General features: G+C 48.2%; 1 protein-coding gene across 2 annotated transcripts in view; it reads left to right on the forward strand.

Moving 5' to 3' along the window:
- The first annotated feature begins 3,542 nt into the window (after positions 1-3,542).
- The window catches only part of CYFIP2 (cytoplasmic FMR1 interacting protein 2), a 128,251-nt gene continuing 119,410 nt past the window's right edge, over positions 3,543-12,383 (forward strand). For both annotated transcript variants that reach the window (XR_011073131.1, XM_068536279.1), the window contains exon 1: positions 3,543-3,562. The gene's annotated coding sequence lies outside the window, so the exon portion shown is untranslated. The remainder of the gene's footprint in view (positions 3,563-12,383) is intronic.

The following is a 12,383-nucleotide window of genomic DNA, read 5'->3' on the forward strand; positions in this document are numbered from 1 at the left end:
ATATCTGCTTTAACAAATTTTCAAAGAAGGAAATAGGCAACCCAGTTACCTATGGAAAGACCTGGGTCTGGGTCCAGCCAGCCTTGGGCAACCCTTCCCCTCTCTGGGCCCCAGTTCTTTCATCTGTAAAATGAGGCAGTTTTGAGCAAGTGGTCAGGTTTTATCTAATGGACGATGTAAATTGTGTAACTGACCATCAAGTTTCTCTTTTCCTGCTAACTACACGAATGTTTAACTACACAAACCAAATGTGTGAGCCTACTGTAGCAAACCCAAAGCACATGGAGAGAGTTTTTGTATCATTCACATTTTCTCCATCTCATATCCCTTTTCCTTTAAAAAAAAAAATTGTTACTGATTTAAAAACATTTTAATACAATGTGTCTCTATAACTGGCATTAAATGTGGTTTTAGAATAAGGTGACACAGTAATGAAAACATGGATTCTGTTTGGGAGGGGGGAAATGAGGCTATATATAATTTTGGTTAAAAGTTAAAAGCATAAGTTTTGGTTTCACTACCTTGAGCAAGTTATTTAACCTGCCTTAGTTTCCTCAATTATAAAATGGGACTAACAGTTATAGTTTCCTCATAGGATAATTTTAAATATTAAATGAGATGCACTTGGTAAATGCACTTGGTAAATGCACTTGGTAAATGTTAGCCATTATTATTAATATTAATATTTATGTTTTCTCTCTCCAGAACCAGTTCTTATGCCCATTTCAGATGCACCACTATCGGTTTCTATGAAACAGGGTCTGCCGATGGATTTTAAAAGGAGACGTAGATGTCCTGACTTGGGGCTTTTCTAAAAACAAGGCAATGTTGCCACACAGAGAACTGCAGTGCGTGGCCCACAACTTTGCAAGTGGCGAAGCAATTCTCACCTTATAGCTGTGGTCCTCTCATTGCCGATGGTGCAGCCTGGGGTTGGACGGGAAGGATATCTGAAGGCAGTAGACAGATGGCTCCAAATTTCAATGGCAACGTGTAAGCTTTCACTTTCGATTATTCATTCAACCCACTTTTACTATTATCTCTATTATTTTACATAATAGAACGCCTGTTAGGTACTAGGCGCTGAGGATGCAATGGAGAGCAAGACACATCTCTGCTCTGTTAGATTTTATGTTCAAATGGTGGTATGCAGGCAAGTATGCCAACAATTACAACACAGCATAACAAGTGGTAAGGTAGAGGAAGTCCAGGGAGTTATGGGAGCATGGACGGCTGACCCTAACCCAACCCAAACGTGGAGGGGTCATGGAGGAAGCAACAGCTGAGTGGATACCAGAAGGATGACTAGAAGGTAGGCACCATTGTGGGGGGAAAGTGTGGAAAGGGTAGGGAAAGGAGGAGAGATCATTCCAAGCAAAACAGCCTAGCTTGTGCAAAGGCCAAATGCAAGAGAGAACACAGCAAGTTTGGGGAACTAAAAGATTCCTCTTAGCTGAAGCACAGCGAGCTTGTTCACAGCAGAAAAGACTGGACAGGTAGACTCCAGATCATGGAGACACTTGTAGGCCACGGTAAGGAGGTTTGGCTCCATCCTGCGAGAAGTGAGGAGCTAGTGAATGCTTTAAGCATGGCAGGGGCATGTCCTTTGTTTTAACTCATGCAGTCTTCCACATGCAGGGGGACCTTGGAGTATATCCAACCTACTTCACTGTACAGATGGGGAAACATAGGTGAAGTGACTTATCTAAGATCACTTAGTTGCAAAACCAGGACCAAAAGGCAAGCCTCTGGATTTCCAAAACAGTGGTTTCAACAAAACCACATTGCTTCCCCTTACAAGCAAATAGAATTCAGGGGCCAGGGAATTATTTTTGCCCAAGATCTAACCAAACATATACATAATCGTCTTTTTTGTTTTTAAGCAATGTGTTCCTGCAAGGTGAAAAGACAAGGAAGGAACCACAGGGAGAAATATGTCTTCCAGAAATCTACAGCATCTAAAATAATACGCCGTATAGAATGAAAATCCAATCTCTCATTGTTAGATACTTGTAATCACTGACACCCAAAATCCCAAGGATCACAGCAGAAAATTAAAAATTAAAAAAAAGAAAGAAACCTCACTTCTGTTTTTAAAGCCATCCTCCACAAACACACCCACAGCTTTCTCACATGGCACCAGGGACAGAATGTATATATATATATAAGTCATCCTTTCTGAAATAGCAATTTAAATTAGAATGAGTGATGTAACATCAAACCACAAAGGATCATGAATCCTGAGTGCTAGGGAAACGATGTGAGATCAGGTAGGGCAAAGGCTTCCCACAAGTTCTTTGCTGAGTGTTAAGTAATGTGGCTCCTCTATAAATAGCCCCTGATAGGAAGAGCTGAGTGATTAACTAGAAATTTGTGCGCCCTTTGGAAATATTTCAGAAAGGTTCCCCTGTAGCAAGACTTTACCCCTTAACTTTAAAAAGTTTCAAATGCTTTCAAATTATTTACCTTGTGAAGTAGGAAAGGCAACTCTTATTCCCCACATTGTAGATAAGGTGGCACCTCAGGAACAGAGTGGTGAAGTGACTTGCTCAGGGGTCCCAAGGTTGGAATTCGGTGCTGCCTGACTTTCACCTGGTTTGAGGGCTCACCAGGCTGCATCTCCATGAGAACCGTTTCTTTGCAGACTTAGAGCAGATAAGTCTTGAAGAGAAAGGTGCCTGTCCTCTCAGTTTTTTCCCGGGCTTTGCCAGTAAATACTTCCCGTCACTATGTATTTGCCTTTTTGTCCATGAGGCAATTAATTCTTCCTGAAGGAAGCTGAGGGAGATCCCTGCTTCAAAGAGGGCAGCTTCAGAGATTTGGCCCCAGGGAAGTGAAAGGGAGGGTGAGAAGGTAATTTTGAACAGAGGAACAGCATTTGGCATCAGACTCCATTGGTGGAAGCCCCCTCTCCCCAACCCTCAGGTTTATTTTCTATCACTTCACCCTGTTCTTCTTCTTCACAGAACGTCTCTCAGTTGCAACTGGACATTTGCTACGTACATTTATTCCCCGTCTCTCCTAATAGATGATAAGCTCCAAAAGTGCCGGGGCCTGTCTTTTGTACACCAGTGCCTACTCAGCTCCTGGCACGGTGCTTGGAACAAAATAGGTGCTCGATAAATATTAGGGAGATAAATGAGCACTTGGAAATAATGTGAGATCAGTGAGGTCCGAAAGGAGCCCAAATCTTCAGTCCTCCTACTGCTGCAGGTGTGGTTGCCAGGCCTGGGGGGGTCCTGGGGACAAGTTCTCCCTAAGCGGCGCGGCTGGCTCTCCCGGGGCGGGAACCCGGGTTGCAGGTCCGGGAGGCGCCGGCCGCGCAGAGGGGCGCGCCCAGAGCCCCTGGCCGCAGCCATTTCCTGCTCTTTGTGTGACAGCCGCAGCGGCGAAGGGGCGGGATACCCGGGGCGGAGGAGGAGCCGCGGCGGTTGGAGGGGCGGGGCCGAGGGCGGGGCCGAGCGCGGCTGCAGCGGAGCGGAGCCGGGCAGAGCATCCTGCGCCCCGGCGCGGGCCACCGCAGTAGGCTCGGGCCGCTCCCCTAGACCTGCCGCAGACCCAGGTAAGCGGTGCTGGCAGGCCTTGGGGCCGGCGTGGGGACTGGGATGCTGCTGGGGATGGCGACGCGGCCGTAAGAATGCTCGAGGGGCCGGCACCTCTTCTCCCAGCCCCGGGGGTGTGCTCAGCACGGCGGCTGGGCTAGCGCGGCCTGGGGGCCCCCGAAGCCCCCGGAGGCTGGGCCTCCGGCCCGGAACAGCTCCCTGCCCCCTCTGGCCCACCCTGGGCCCCGCGGCGCGTACCCCCTGCGGGAGGCGCTGACGCACGGCGGAGCTGGGGCGCGGCGGCTGTGGCAGCAGCAGCAGGTGCGCGGCCTGGGCCGGAGCCGCCGGCCGCGGAGTAAGCGGCGCTCATCCCGAGCATCGGAGACACCTGCAGCGGCCGCGAGCCCGGCGGTGGCGGCGGTCTCTCCGCGCCCAGGTACTGCAGAGCGCCGGCCGCCGCCTCTGCCGCCCCGGCCACCATCACCTCCCGCAGGGCCAGCGAGAACCGCCTGGGCCCGCCTGGCAGCGGCCTCGGGTACACAGAGCCCTTCAGTGAACGTGAGATGGGTGGGGCGAGGGGCGAAGAGGCGGCGTTTGGGGGTGGGGGCTTTAATGAGAGAGGAGGCACGCCTGACCCGCTTTGAAGCCTTCCGGCCTAGCATCACTCTCCCTCCCGGCTGTCTGGGGGCGGGGGAGGAGGTAGGGGAAAGGAGGTGAGTGGGCTGACTCCTGGGGAAAAGGTTGGGTTTTCATGAGCTCTGAACAATCGGGAAGATGCCTACCTGTCTGTAGTAGGCTTCTGCTTTTCAGGGCAGCCCTCCCTCTCCATGGGTATACAACGTCTGAAAAGGAAGAGAAGGGCGTGCTCTGCGTGTGGCAGTGGGGACGGCGGCGGGAAGCCTGGTCCGAGAGGAGTGTGGTTGTATTGAGAACCCTGAAGAAGAGAAGGACGCTGGGACTGCCCAGGTGCCCTCCCCAGCCCAGGGAATTTGACCTCTGCTTGCCTAGTTTCCCCAGCACAGCAGGAAGACTAACCAAGGGCTGATGGGCTCTTACAGCCAGGCCAAGAAGGGGACAAGTATCTTTTCTTGCCGGCTCCCGGGCACCTCCTGCCTGTGCCCCCTTTAGGACAGGGGGTGTCTTACGTTACTTTGGGGCACAGGCCCTGTTGCAAGCCGTGCTGGCAGCCATGAGATCACAGATGTTGGAGGGCAAAAATCTAGGTTCACATCCCTGGCAGGATGGTGAAGGCCTTGAAGGTTGTTTTCTCCACCATCAGACCTTCCTTCTCTGTGACCCTCCCTGAGACTGCCCACCTCCAGTTCCGTACACTGTCCTGTGCTCCACCATCCCCCCACCCATTCTCCTGTGTCAAAAATTGTTTTCAAGAAAGGAGCCAGTGAACACATTTATTCTCAAGAGCTAAATACACAAGAATTCCCCATTAGACTCAGGAGGTGTTTTAGAAGTCGTCTGACCAGAAAGGAAACAGAGGCTTAGAGGCATTTTAATGGGAAACAACGCTTTAAGTAAATAATATTTGATATCTCTAATGGTGGAATTTCAGGCAGTGGGCTGGAAGTGGGAGTGGGGAACTGGGTAGCAATTTTGGGGAACAGCTTGATGAAATGACACCAGTTAGCAGCTGTAGGCTGTTTGCTTGCTGCAGGGGCAGCTTTGGCCCTAAGGGCAAAAATATCATAGGAGTAGTGTGTGTGTGTGTGTGTGTGTGTGTGTGTGTGTGTAACTAGTCAGGGGTTACTGTCACTGGAGGGTATTGTGGAGCTCCCAGTGTACACTTGGAGGAGGTGAAACTTTCCTATAGAGAGTTACTTGTTGGCACTGGCTACCATCTGCCAGGGCAGCTCTGAGGCCACAAGGAGAGCGTGTTATTGCTCACAAAGCCAGTGCCTCTGGCTAGTTCTGCAGGCTGAGCCTCTGGCTGGGGGCATTAGCGCTTTGCTCACTAAGCTTCTTTATTATATTTCCTGGCCAGTTCTGACTGGTTCTGTAGGCACCCAAGTCTGCCTTATTCAGTCCCTGCTGGTAATGGAAAAGGAAAAACTCATTTTAGGCATTAGGCCAATAGTAGGGTGTAAAATCCACCAGGATCGGAGAGTTTTACTCCATCCAATCAGAGGCTGGCCCAGAGAAGACAGTAGGCAAGAATTTAAAAACTGGAAAAGGGTCTCGGGAGAACAGTACGTGTCCCCTCTGATATATCATGCCCTCTCGGACATTCAGTGGGCCTCTGCTGCTGTCATTGACCAGCAAGCCGAATTAGGTGATGAATAGGCAACAAGCTAATTGACATTGGGAGCAGCACTCCTGGAAAACAGTGCCGAGCTCCAGTCTCCATGTTTGAGGATCAGCCTACACTCTCAAAGAGGTTTCTTTTGGCCGCTGTTGGCCCCAGGGTTCCACCAAGAGCTGCACAAAATGGCCTTTTATAGCCTCCATGTGGCCACTGTAACAATGAGTCTATTTCTTTACTGGCGAGTATTAATTATTCACTTGTAGTTGACGAAACCAGGCATCAGTCACCTTATTGGAGCCTTTGTAAAAGGCCTTTGGTCTTATTGTTCTGAGGAGCAAAGCTAAGCCTAGGGTCCAGAGGATGGACCCTGCATTAGTAGTGGAGGTGGGGCAAGAGGGTAGAGCATACTGTCACCTCGGGCAGTGACACGGTGTGCCAGCTGTGGTGGGGAAGGAGCTGGTACTTAATTGGATGCTCTAGTAAACAAGGGATGCATGCAAATGCTATGTAGAGTGTCTAGCACATAGTAAGTACTATTATATTTATATGTTTATCGTTATAATGTATTAATTACATAATCATTAAGAATGTGGCTCATGCCACATTATATATTGTGTGTCAATTTAAGAAGACAGATCTTTTGTTGTTGTCATTGTTGACTCTGCTAAAGGATTCCGTGGCCTTAGAAGGCCTCCCACAGTGAAGGTTCCACCCTGGTCACTCAGCAGACACCTCATTGCTGGTGGCCATGTCCAAGAACAGCACACCTGTGAGTTGGCTGGTGTAAGTCTTCATTGCTGGGGATGAGGAGGGATAGGAGTTCCTTGACCTGCTAAGAGGAGTCCCAGTTTGGGGGAGGAGGTGTCGTCAACCCCGAGTTCTTACCAACTGTTCTACCTCCGAGCCTTCCTGGATTTTGCTTTTCCCAGGGGAGTTGGTCTCTGTGACCAAGGAACCCAGCCCCAGGTTGACCTGCAGAAGGTAGCCAAAGAAAGCGTGATAAGATGTGGTGTCAGCAAGGGCTTCAGCTGGGAAGTGCTCCTGAGTAGCACACTGAAGGTGGGTATATCTGGAGTAGGAAGAGAGAAGGGGGAGGGAATATGCCCAGTGGAAGCCCAGAGGTAGTTCTCACATTTCAGCACAGATCAGGAAGGACCTCTTCCTCTGTGTACATTCAGCATTTTGCAACCCAACCAAAAATGTTGAAGGCGTGCCTCGCTTCCCCCAGCGGACAAAGCAGTACCGTAGTCTTCGGACACAAGATTTATCCCTGACTTGCTGTGTGCCTTTAAATCAGCCTCTACCTCTCTGACTTTGAAAACTGGGGAACCGAAAGCAGCCTGCCCAGCTTGTTGCCTACCTGTTGGCCACAGGAGCCTGCAGATGAGATAATGTTTGTAAACCTCAGGCTGAGAAGAAAAGGCCCTGGAAACAGAGGAGAGAAGGAGGTTCCTGAATGTGTGGCTCCTTTGGATGGCTGCCCTCCATTCCTAAAGGAACAATTTATTAATTATATATTGTGTGTCAACTTAAGAAGACAAATCTGTGGTCTCTCTGCACCACTGAGCCAACTGAAAGGGAAACTGAAAGGCACTTTGTGATTCACAGATTCCTTCTAGGGCCCTGGATGGTCTTGTCTGAACAAAGACACTTCAGAATTCAGTCAGTGCGTGTGGGACGCCTCCCAGGATGCAAAGATGTCGGGTACTGGCTGCCTAGCCATGGCCACTATGCTAAGCACGGTGTGTGATGTGCCTCAAAGGACCACCATTCAAGCCATACTTCTTGGACCCTGGCAACAGAGGCAAAAACAAATTGGGTGCAAATTCTTGAAAGAAATTGTTTTGAGAAGGCAGAGGTTGGGTTCAGGCAGAATTTCTTGCAGGGATCATTCTGACTGAGTGGCATTTTGGTAGACTTGCAGCAACTCAGGAACAGTACAAGCAGAGAGGAAAGTAAACATGACCTGGAGAGATGCCCGATAAAGACCCAACGATGACTTATCAATAGGTCTTTTGATTTTGTGTTTGCATCATCATTAAGCCATCGTAGAGCAGTGGTTCTCAGACGTTCATCTCATCGTGGAGCAGAGAGACGTTTAGTGTGTCCGTGGTGTGTGGTCTCTGTCTTCTAAATAAGGCAGGAGATGAGGTCCTCTGCAGAAGTTAAAGGTGGTGGACTGGTTAGGAAAGTGCGGGAGATGTCCGGAGATTTGGAACAGCTGCCTTTGTGGGTGGAATAAGAAATCAAATGGGGATGAATGAGAGCATTGTCTAACTTTACTGAAGGCCCAGCTGAGATCAAAGAGAATCTGCAGGGCTGACCCCCATAGAAGACACTCAGTAACTCAGTGTTAAGTGAAGGGATACCTGAGAATGATTTTCTATTTGTGCTTTTAAATTGTGATGGCTTAAGACCAATTCAGGTAAGGTATGAATGGTGAGACAAGAATTCAAAACTCAGGGTCAGCCATCAACCTCCAAGTATGCTATACCTTCATAAGAGAAAGAGAAATGAAGTTCTGCTTTTTATTTTTTGAGGTGGAAACTGTATGACAGAAGAATTTTCTAAATATATCTCTTCAGATTCTTATAGTAATAAGGCTGACTTAGATATTATGGTACCTTAGGGGACCATGATGTTTAAAATTTTTTTTTTTTTTTAATCAGAAGACATGAATTTTGGCCATTGGCTCTTGTATCCAACAAATAGTTCATGAAGTGTTAATTAAGCAAGTAATGCCTAGGATGTGCCCAGCTCTGTACTAGTTGCTATGGGTCAGACCCCCCAAAAGATGACAGTTATCCTTGCCATTTTTGGTGGTGCAAAGAATTAGTAAAATATAAAGCAGTTTATAATGCAATAGGAAATTGTGGACTCCAGACTGTGAGTGCTATGGGAATCCAAGAAATGAAGGTTGTGGTGGAGTTCGGCTGGTCAGACCTTCATGGAGGGGGCCTGTCTTGAATTGGGCCTTGACAGTGGTCAAAGGTAGGATATGAGAAGGGGAGAGGACAGTCCATTAGGGAGCGGAGAGAGTTTGAGCAAATGCACAAGGCAAGAATGTCCATGGGCAGGTTTATGGCACCGTAAGTACTCTTGCCACAGTGGACAGGCCGTGTTGGGAAGCATATTCTTGAAGGACGTCCTTTGGATGGAGTGTCTCATTTATAGTCACAGTCATTTGCTTTTGAGTTGGAATGACCCTGAGAGAGGTTCAAGTTCAGTGATTCCTAACTAGTTGTTTTTGGGTTTGCTTTTGTTTTTTCCTAAGTACATTTGATGGACAGTATCAACATACTCAGTACATCACACCCAGCAGCCATTCCCCTCCCCAGCTCTACCCCATTTTCTCCCACTCAAGAAAAGAGATGAACATGCAAACAACGATACCATGGGAGGACTTTGAACCCTCCCTCACACATAATAAAAAGCACCTTGTTTGCAAACCTCACTAGTCAAACTGTTACTGGGACAAGTTGCCGCAATAACCATCGCAACAGAGGTTTTGCCATCATGGTTGAGAAGCACTACTAGACCAGCCTTCATATTTTACAGACAGAGAAATTGCCCTTTTAGAGTGAGGGAAAGTGTGGTTTGGGGGCCTATGTCAGTCTTCAGGCTGAGCCACATTCGAGTTGCAACTTCACATCCATGAAGCTGAGGTTTGCATGCCCCGAGCCGGTGGTCGAACTGAAGTCTCGCTCTTTGTTTCCACAGCAGATGCAATGGCTTCCCTTTCTGAGTTTTAGCAGGTGCCTCTGAAAGGCAGCTCCTCTCCCCAGACACAAGTCACGTTGGTGCCCCTCCTGTGGTGCCCTGTCACAGGCCCCAGCGGGAGCAAATCAGCACGCTGCCTTCTGTGGCATGACCTCCCCTCCCAAGAGGGTGGGATCTGCCGGGTTGGGTTGTCAACGGAAAGGCCTCCTCAACCCTGGCAACACAGGAAGCAGCTGAGTGAAACGGCAAATGGAGTGGCAAGCCCTTTAGCCCCGCCAGGATCTTTTTCTTTGCTATAAACAAAGAGGAGGGTAGGCCTTCTCCAGAGACCCAAGTCGAGGCTGACTTGGACTTCTCTGCTGTGACCTCAGGTCCCCTGTGTGGAGAGAGGCTGCAGGTGACGGGACCTCTGGGCCTAGGAGACCCACAGGGAGGGACTTACATAGCAAAGGCTGCCTGAGACAGAGCCGTGGACTGGCCAGCTGTCTGACTGCCAGCAAGGAAGCCTTGAGTTGTTGTCTTTTAAAGTAAATTTTAAATTTTTGATCAAAGCAATACACGCACATGCTTAAATGAATCAAATAGTATTGAAAGACTCACAGTGAAAAACAAGCATCCAGTGCCCACCTCCCCCAGAGGCTGCTGCTTTTAACTTACCATTTCTTCCAGTAGTTGCCTCCAGATCTCTAAATGATATGCTTATGCTGCTCTTTCTTGATTTATCTATTCTATGTGTCATCTATTCACTTCCCGCTGTGATGGATGAAGATTTCGCTTTCTGACACCATCCGCCTCTCTCCCCTGCCCTCATCTCCCAATATAGTAAGAGCTCTGTTTTAACCCAAATCATATTTAAAGCATCTCCCTTATTGAGACGTGTAAATGATGACCACGAGAGAGCCAAGTAATGTCCTTTGATTGTAGTATTTCCTTTCTTACGTGGATTTTTGTTTTACTGCAGAATTCTTCCTCCCTCCTTCCCTCCCTCCCTCCCTTCCTTCCTTCTTTCTAATATTCCTCTTTTTCTTTTACGGCGCTGTCATATCAGTCATTGTGTCAGGTCCCCTTGTCTTCCCAGGAAGTTGCAGTGTTAGCCCAGCTCAGCCCCGAACTAGCCAAGGGACCCTGCCCAAGTCCTCTCGTGTCTCGACCTCAGTGTCCTTCTAGTAAAAAGAGAGCTCGGGTAGGAGGCCAGAGACCCATCTTGTCCTCATTCTAAACCTCAAAGCCCATCACCCCACCTCAGAGATCTGTACGTCTGAGGAGTCTCTCCTCCTGGGCGGGGCAACCCCAGGCGCTGGCAGGTGGCAGTGCCACAGAGACAGGCCGGGGAGGGGCCTGGTTGAGGCCCTGCCTCACGGTGGTCTGCTCACCCTGCGCTGTAGGGGCTGCGCCCTGGGGAAGCGTGGCTGCGTCTCTTGCTCTCTTTTTCGCCCCAGTTCATTTTCATCCAGCACAGTCTCTGCGCGTAGAGGCAGCGTCATACCCCCAGACTCCCCCGGCTCCCGCCCCAGCTCCAGCTCCCTTTGCCCCACTCCCGCTTATGTTCCATATACCCAAAGTTCCCCAAAAGCGGTCATACAAATACTAACATTTTTTGGTAAAAGCTTCATTGAGATATAGTTCACGTATTGTACAATTCACCCATTTAAAGCATATAGCTCAGTGGCTTTTAGTATATTCGCAGAGTTGTGCAACCATCATCACGATTAATTTCCATAACATTTTCATCACCCCAGAAAGAAACCTCATACCCTTTAGCAACACCACCTCTTTCCCTCAGTCTCTACCCTGAGGCTAGGCAATTACTAATCTACCTTATATCTCTATAGATTTGCCTATTTTGGACATTTCCTTTAAAAGGTATGTTATGCTTCTTTCACTTAATGTAATTTATTATTTCCAAAGTTCATCTACATTGTAGCATGTATCCATAATTCATTCCTTTTTGTGGCTGAGTAATATTTCATGGTATGGATATACCATATTTTTTTCATCTGTTCATCAGTTGATGGATATTTGAGTTGTTTCCCCTTTTTGTCTATCACAAATAATGCTACTATGAGCATTCATGTACAAGTTTTTTTGTGAATATATATTTTCATTTTTCTTACGAATATACCTAGGAGTGGAATTGCTGGGTCTTATGGTAATTCTGTGTTTAAAAACGTGAGGAGGGACTTCCCTGGTGGCACAGTGGTTAGGAATCCGCTTGCCAGTGCCGGGGACACGGGTTCGATCCCTGGTCCAGGAAGATCCCACATGCCGTGGAGCAACTAAGCCCATGCGCTGTAACTACTGAGCCTGCGCTCTAGAGCCCGCGAGCCACAACTACTGAGCCTGCGTGCCACACCTACTGAAGCCCATGCGCCTAGAGCCCGTGCTCTGCAACAAGAGAAGCTACTGCAATGAGAAGGCCGCGCACCGCAACGAAGAGTAGCCCCCACTCGCTGCAACTAGAGAAAGCCTGAGCGCAGCAACGAAGACCCAGTGCAGCCAAAAATAAATAAAATTTTAAAAAAAAATTTTTTTTTTAAACGTGGGGAACTGCCGAACTGTTTATCAAAGTGGCTGTACTATTTTACATTCCTACCAGCAATGAATGGGGGTTCCAATTTCACACCCTCACCAACACTTGTACTTACCTGTCTTTTTGATTATAGCCATTTTAATAGATGTGAAGTAATATCTCATTGTGATTTTGATTTGCATTTCCCTAATAACTAGGAATAATAATCATCTTTTAATGTGATTATTGGCCATTTGTATATCTTCTTTGGAGAAAAGTCTGTTCAGATCCTTTGCCTATTTTTAAAATTGGGTTGTCTTTTTATTATTGAATTTTAAGAGTTCTTTGTATCTTC

This window comes from Eschrichtius robustus, chromosome 2 (assembly GCF_028021215.1).
Source record: "Eschrichtius robustus isolate mEscRob2 chromosome 2, mEscRob2.pri, whole genome shotgun sequence".
In the NCBI taxonomy this organism is placed as follows: Eukaryota; Metazoa; Chordata; class Mammalia; order Artiodactyla; family Eschrichtiidae; genus Eschrichtius; species Eschrichtius robustus.